The sequence below is a fragment of the Mus pahari genome, chromosome X, assembly GCF_900095145.1.
Source record: "Mus pahari chromosome X, PAHARI_EIJ_v1.1, whole genome shotgun sequence".
NCBI lineage: Eukaryota > Metazoa > Chordata > Mammalia > Rodentia > Muridae > Mus > Mus pahari.
Window position 1 is genome coordinate 114,619,799 of NC_034613.1, and position 7,957 is coordinate 114,627,755.

Consider the following 7,957-nt stretch of genomic DNA (forward strand, 5'->3'; position numbering starts at 1 on the left):
CCGAAAGTTCCCTATACCCTCCCCCTGCCCCTGCTCCCTTACCCACCCACTCCCACTTCTTGGCCCTGGTGTTCCCCTGTATCTGCATGTCTTTTGCATGTTCTTTGTGACACTGGAAAAGGGAGGCTGCAGCAAGGAATCTAAGGAGCCAAACTTAGTATAGAGGATGGAAATGTCAGTGGGTTGCTGACCTCAGGAGAGCTTGAAGGTAAGAGGATGGATGTCCTCCTGCCAATTGCCCCCCCCCCCGAAACCTGAAGAATTGCAAAGGAAGAAATTCAGAGAATCTACTTGGTCCCCGGGTTGACCAATTCGTTGAAACCTCAAAGTTTACAAAAGCATCCCCTCCCCCTTGCCTGTTTTCCCTCTTCTGACCACTCCCTGCTTCCTGATAACTGCTCATCCCAGAGGAAGTGCTGGGGGAGAAAAGAAGCCAGAACACAGCAGCGAGCGGAGAGGCTGCAGGGACCTGAAGAAGGCATTCAGAAATTAACTCTGTGAGAACTGGCTGATATAGGAAGTCTCTGATATCCTTGAAAGAAACAGGCTGGATAAGAAACGGGTCAGATGGTTGGCAGAGGAGGGAGGAGTGTGATCTCACAGCTGAACAGGCAGAAAAATCTAGCAGGCCAATGACCACAGGCAGGGTGACAAGAAAGGGGAGGATGGTCCTATTCTCATTTAAGAGTCTTGCCCTGCAGAGATGAATGCCAGTCCTTAAACCCTCATGGTTGCTGCTCATTATTAATGCCCCTGTCCAGCTCCACCCATTTGCTCTTATTGTACATCTGGTAGGTCCACAATCAGATGAAGACTTCCCAAACCCCTTGTTCTGGCTCAGGCTTTTCAACGTTTGGCCACTATAAGAAAGTCCTCTCGCACCTCTATAGAAATCAGTCTCCTTGGACTCCCTGTACTGTGCAGCAGCTACATGGTTACTCTTTAAAGCCACCACCTCACCCCATCCCACCACACCCCTGATGCGTGCCCTGAGAAAAATCCCAGAGAACAGCTGGTGGGCCTCCTACCAGAAAAGTGGTCTAGGACAGTCAGCCTGCAGTACCTTAATGCTTCCTGGAAAAGTATGGAGTCTAATCCAGAGTCTGATCAAGCTTTGTCCTTAGGGACAATGACAACCCCCAACGCCTTCGGTAGGTGGAGGCTCTGTGAGCTTACAGCAAACACAGAAATGGCCTAGCTTGATTCTTGATGTTGAGAGGCAGAGAACAGTCATGTGACTGTCTGAACCAAGTGAGCAGGCTTTGTGAGGGGTTCAGTCATTCTTAGCCTGCTTCTGAGGTCTTGGGGGGAGGAGTTGCGCATGCACCCTCATGCATCTTAGCACATGAAGGCAAGAACAGCAGTAACTGAGTAACTGAGGTAGTCCCGTGATTGCAAGACTTTTGCCTCAAGAAGGACCGAAGTACAAAATCCAAGAACTCCTAATCTTCTAAGAAAGGCTGCTGATAATGTTAGGGAGTTGGGGAAGAGTGTTTGTGCCTTGCAAAGGTGGAGGCAGGGGTGGGGTTGGGCAACAGACCCCAGACTCCATCAAAAGCATTGTGAATTAAACAACAACAACAATAACAACAACAACAAACCTAAGACGGACAATGGTAGCGGATGCCTTTAGTCCTAGCACTAAGAAGGCAGAAGCAGGCTGAACTCTGTGAGTTCCAGGCCAGCCTAGTCAACAAAGCTAGTTCCAAGACAGCCAAGGCTACACAAAGTTACCACGTCTCAAAAAAAATAATAAAATAAAATAAAATAAAAAGCAAACACATAATAAGATTAAGTATTAAAAATAGAACTTAAGAAATTTAAGATATGCATGTTACCAACAGAGACCATAGGTCTAGGTCAGCCACATAATTTTATTTTCTTCATGATGACAACATCCTTATGATGTACAGTCATAGGATTCCATACTATCCTGATATCTGGGAGGGACTCTATCAGCTCCTTGACAGTTTTGCCCATCAAACCTAGGAAAATAGCACTTAGGAATTATAGCCATGGACCTAGGTCTAAGCCAACATTCCTAGTACACCTTCAGGGGTCAGAGGATGTCAATAGATATCAGGCTCCATTACTCTGCAATTTACTCTCTCGACTTAGGGTCACTCACTGAAACTAAAGCCTAGATGAAATCCAGAAAAAAAAACCTACCAAGACATCCTTCTGTATCTGACCTCTGGCCGGACCAGAGCTGGAATTTCAAGCCTGTGTACAGCCACTCTTGGCTTTTGTCATGGCTTCTAGTGATTCAAGCTCAGGTCCCCATGTTTTACCCACTGAGCCACATTCCCTGTTCTGGGACCTATTCCTGAAGAAGGGAGGAAACAATAACAGAGACCATCACACGGAAGCATGCTGCAGCCAGAGAGTTCTGCATTAGGCCTTCTGAGGGCTTCAGGTCACAGCAGCAGTTTTCCTGTTCCCACAAAACTCGGGTTTTCGGTAGGCCATTAAAGTAAATTCTTAAGATGACATCAGGTGAGCAGATCGTAAAACTTAACCCCAAACTGAGAATGCAGACCGTTCCCGAGATGATGCAAGGACAGAGCCAGGAGGCATTCAATGACGTCTGTTCAGGCAGACGGCAGACGCCTAGGTAAGAGATAGCAACCAGGAAGTACGGACTGCTCGAAAAGCTGAAGCCCGGAGAGCTTTGGGTTTGAAAGCTTTTCCATCAGGCAGCCGTAGTTACATAAACACTGTCTACTGCAAACGACTCGGGAGCAGACTTGTGTGGGCTGTGCAGGGTTGAAGTGGTGGGGAGACCTGATGCTTTTGCAGGATGAGTCTGAGTCAGATCCATTGCTCTCTTTAGTGAAGCACAGCCTGGTGAGTCATATACCTTTTTACAGAGATGGCAGAGATGCTGAGGGGCAGAAAAATCCCTCTGCTAAAGCCAAACTCTTCCCCATTTGCTTGGCTACCTACATTCCATGTGGTTTCCATGGCCATCTAAATGCCAGGCAGTCCAAGGCGGTGATGTTTTTTTCCTAAGTTCCAAGTGGACTCGCATAGGAGCCCACAGGTAACTGTCTGTATTACTCGGGGTTCTCTAGAGTCACAAAACTTATAGGTAGTCTCTATATAGTAAGGGAATTTGTTAATGACTTACAGTCTGCAGTCCAACTCCTCAACAGTGGTCAGCAGCAGCTGTGAATGGAAATCCAAGGATCTAGCAGTTGCTCAGTCCCACAAGGCAAGCAGGAGAAGAAGAGGGCGTCTTCCTTTTTCCTACTTCCTTATGTAGGTCTCTAGCAGTAGGTGTGGCCTGGATAAAAGGGGTGTGCCACCAAGCCTGGATCTGGGACTTGCTTTTGTTCCAGATGAACTCAGAGATCCCCTTGCCTTAGTCTCCCAGGATTCACAGCCACTATGCCTCAGGCTCTCCACGCCAAGATCCAGATCAGAAAGCCTCAAGGTATGGATGACAGGTGAGCCTTCTTTCTGGATTGCAGTTTATTCCAGATATAGTCAAGTTTACAACCGAGAATAGCCACTACACTGTCACTCAAAAGCCGTTAGCTCATGCTTATGTCGATCCTGTGAATATCTATTTCAATGTGAGACACCAAAGTCTGACACAAATAATCCCAAAGAAAAGTTGTCATACTGGTTAGGCTACTGGGGACAGAGGATCTTTATCTACTCTAGGTCCATCCCAACAGGATCATCACCTGTCCTCATACCCTAGGGGCTTTGCCAGAAAGGTCCTGCTCTCTGTCCCTGCTCTCCCAACTCCACAGCCACAATATAATTTCTTCCTGTTCCTTTACAGAACAGTAATGACAGCCATTTGTATTGAGGTGACCCCTAATTCCAAGAGGTGTGTGTGTGGGGGGGGGGGCTTGAGGCATCCCACATGAGCAAAGGAGCCCTGGGAGGGTTGATGTCCTTGGAGCAATCCCATCCCCCCAGGCTGCACTTTAACCTAATTTTCCTACACTGCTTCTCACAGGGGCACTAAGTCAGCTTCTCTGAGTCAGAAGGGCTCCCCACTGGGTCTGGCAGATAAGAGCAGTCTCTAAGTCCCCTCTTCCTGTCCTAGCCTGCCCCTCCAATCTGAGCTCCTGCCTGCTCACTTAGCCCCGCAGTGCACTACCTGAGTTTTCTCCAGAGAAACTGTTCAATCCAAAGGACAGCTTGTATAATTTCCATCTTTGGGGTCCACGAAGATTATACCACACACACCTCAAGGGGCAGTGATACAGCATAAAGGAGACTCCCCAGGGCATGCCCATGGTGGATTCTGGCTTCTTCAGCTGACTAGAAAATTTCTTTCATGTTCTGTCCAGCTGGATTTTTCCAGCTTGGATCATGTAGGAACAAAATGGGATACGTGGCTGTCTATACCCCTTCCCACTGCTACCTTGATCACAGGCTCTGTGTGGATGAGGACGGAAGGACAAGGACAAGCACTGGAGCAGAGGGAGTGAGGGCAGAAGCCATATCCTGCTGCTGCTTGACACTGTCTGGTGGGGTGTTTTCCTATTGTACCACTCTCCCAGATAAACTACTGTGATATTCAGGAGTCCAGCTGGGACTGCTCTCTGAAGATCACCACAGCCTGGATTGACCAGTTTGATGTTCTTTCTCTGGAAGAAGGGTTAGGGAAGATAATGGAACCCTCACCTGAGTACCCAACTGCCACTATGAACTCGTTAAAGGCAATCTAGCTCCTCTAATTTCAGGCAGCAGTTAGATCTCTTGGCAGGCCTGGAGTGTAGAGTTGAGAAACAATGAGAGGGGAGACTAGAAGAGGACACTCCAGGTATACAGCCATAGTGGTAGGGGCAGGGATGTGATGGCAGAGTTCATGCATTCTACCTTTGTTACCTGATTCAAAGGGACTACCTGGGAGATCTATGGATAACTTTCCTGTGGTGGTTTCAATAAGAATGACCCCCATAGGCTTATATATTTGAATGCAGGAGGCAAAGACTATTATAAAGAATTTCTTATAATCAAACAATCCATAGGCAGAGAGCAACAATGGGCCTCAACAAGACCAGTGTCTCCAGGTTATCCTCTCAGCAAACCTGCACCCCAGGTTACAAGACCACCCCCTGCCTAACGACCACCAATGCATAGGGGAGCAGAAATTAAGTTTATGTTATGACTCCCAACACCAGGCAATATTGTTGAAGGCAATCGTAGCTTTCTAATTAGATGCTTGCACACATACACCCTGCTTGCTGCTTACTATAAGGCCTTGCCCTGATATCTGGGGCTCTACCACCACCAAAGCTGTCCTGTGTGATGATGGTGTATTGTGTGTGGGGGCGAGATAGGTTGAATGGAATAAAGACCCTGCTGTGAGTTGCATCAGACTGGCACCTGTCTGTTGAGGGGGTGGGGTGGGGAGGGTCACTAACAATCCCTGGCACAACACTTTTGTGGCATTGGCCAAAAAGTTCCCCATGACACACAGGGCTACTGATCAGGAGGGTCTTGAAGCTGGCACAACTAGTCTAGGTATTTGTTGGGTTTTGTTGTTGTTGTTTTGTTGTTGTTGTTTTTTGTTTTGTTTTTGTTTTTGTTTTTCGAGACAGGGTTTCTCTGTACAGCCCTAGCTGTCCTGGAACTCACTCTGTAGACCAGGCTGGCCTTGAACTCAGAAATCCACCTGCCTCTGCCTCCCAAGTGCTGGGATTAAAGGCATGCGCCACCATGCCCGGCTGTATTTGTGTTTTTATGTTTGTAACACTGTGTTAATCTTCCTGCCTCTTCCCTGTCTGAGAGCTGNAGTGTCTGAGCTTTCTGTGTGAGATCTGCAAAGCAGAATGGAAGCAACCTTGTGTAAGGTAAATGTGGAACTCTTCCAGCTGTCCTGAGATGATTTATTTGTGTGGAACCTGGTGGCTTGTGTTGCTATGCTAATTCTTCTAGGTTTGAGCCATGCTGAAAAATCTGAGTGTGAGAAGCTTTCTGTGTTGCCTGAGAAGGTAAGTACTTGCACAGTGCCACAAATGCTTGTGATTTGTGTGGCNGCTAATTTGTCTGAATGCTAGAAGCTTTCTGTGAGACCTACAGGTCGAAACGAAAACTTGTGTAAAGATAAATGACTAATGTTGCCATGGTAATTTTTCCAGGTCTGAGTAAACATCTGTCAAGTACTGAGGGTTGTTATGTGTGTGAGCGCCACCTTCTGGTTTGTTTCTGTTACTACAGATTGCATTCTGGTTTTTTTTTTTTTTTTTTTTTTTTTTTTTTTTTTTTTTTGGTTGCTGGCTGCTGGCTGCCTCTGTTCACAGATTGAGTGACTCTACACCCATCATCTGTGACCACTACCACCTTCTGGTTGGTTCTTGCTACTACATCTACTACATACCTTATTTTTTCTGGTTTTGGTTTTTGGTTGCTTGCTGTCTCTGTTCACAGATTCAGTGGGGCAACACCCATCTTCTGTGACTGCCACCTTCTGATTCGTTCCTGTTACTACAGACTGTATTTTTTCTGGTTTTGTTTTTTGGTTGCTGGCTGTCTCTGTTCACATATTGAGTAGCGCAACACCCATCTTATGTGACCACCAACTTCTGGTTCATTTCTCTTACTACAGACTGTATTTTTCTGGCTTTGTTTTTTGGATGCTGGCTGCCTTTGTTCACAGACGGAGTGTTACCACACCTGTCTTTTGTGACCACCACATTCTGGTTGGTTATACTTACTACAGATGGTATTTTTTTATGTGTTCTGGTTACTACAAGCTGTATTTTTTCTGGTTTAGGTGGATTNTTGTTTCTAGTTGTGCCTTTTTCTATTCACTGATTCTAAACAGTGTCACATCATTCTGGGTACAAGGCCTTGAATTAATTTTGGTGGCCAGGTTCGATTAGGATAGGCATATCTGGGAACCATGGCTACAGAGGGACCAGGAGGTATCCCAAGCCTCAGTTTAGGTGGATGTGGGCTAAGGGAGCAGAGGTATCTACCACTCTGGGAACAGGGTCTTGATNTTGTATGTGGCCAGTTTCAGCTAGGATAGACATATCTGGAAGATGTGCCTAAGGTAGGGCCAAGAGACTTCATGAGGCTGGGGTGGGTGTGAGCTCAGGAGAGCCATGAGAAACCCACCAATCTCATTCTTTTCTTGGGGGTGTGCACCATTTTCTGGTGTTTCTCATTTCTGCCTGACAGACAGAAAAGGTTGGACTTGTGTTTTGGGTGTTATAGGGAGGGCTTTTCCATGAGCACCACTTTCTGGNAGTTTCTTGTTTTTGTGATAGACAGGGAAGGTTTTCTTTGTAATTTTCTATGTTGTCTTTGTGCTTCTTCTTAGAGAATAATTTTGACAGGATGACTTTGACAACGTGACTTTTTCACAAGGTGACTTTGATGAGATAACTTTAACAAGATGACATTGACGAAGTGACTTTGACTTTGATGGACTTATTAACATGAGACAGGCTACCTCTATCACATTCTACAGGTTCCCTTCACCACAGAAGAGGCCAAGAAGCTGGTTCCTGGCCCCATCGGGGGGTCCTCCCCAATATGGTTGCTTTCCCCTAACTCACCCAGATTTTTAACACGTTGAAGGTAAGTGAGGATATTGGTGTCACTGTCAACTGTCAGACTCACAAGGTGGCCACAACATGGTCCAAAAATTTGGCCAGAATGTATGACATTAGACAGGAATAAAAATAAAAGGGTTTTTGTTATCTTTGTTGTTGTTTAGAGACAGTCATGGAGGCATTTACTAATACACCCTCATGGACCCTAAATCACCAGTGACAAAAGCAGCCATCGCTCTAGCTTTATTAAGAAGGCAACACCAGATGTTAAGAAAAACCTCCAGAGGGCTGAAAGATTAAGAGGAAAGATTTTGAGACATAATGATAGTGATGGGGAGAGTATTTAATAAGAGAGAGATTATAGAGGAGAAGTAGATAAGAGCACAGAAGCAGCAGATTTGAGACCTAGCAAAAGATCCTGTTGGCAG

The 7,957-nt window shown here is 46.2% G+C and overlaps 1 protein-coding gene across 1 annotated transcript in view; it reads right to left on the bottom strand.

Moving 5' to 3' along the window:
• The window catches only part of LOC110313920 (nuclear RNA export factor 2-like), an 18,644-nt gene extending 15,414 nt beyond the window's left edge, over nt 1-3,230 (bottom strand). Inside the window, exon 1 of the mRNA XM_021188388.1 lies at nt 3,131-3,230. The gene's annotated coding sequence lies outside the window, so the exon portion shown is untranslated. The remainder of the gene's footprint in view (nt 1-3,130) is intronic.
• Nucleotides 3,231-7,957: the final 4,727 nt, after the last annotated feature.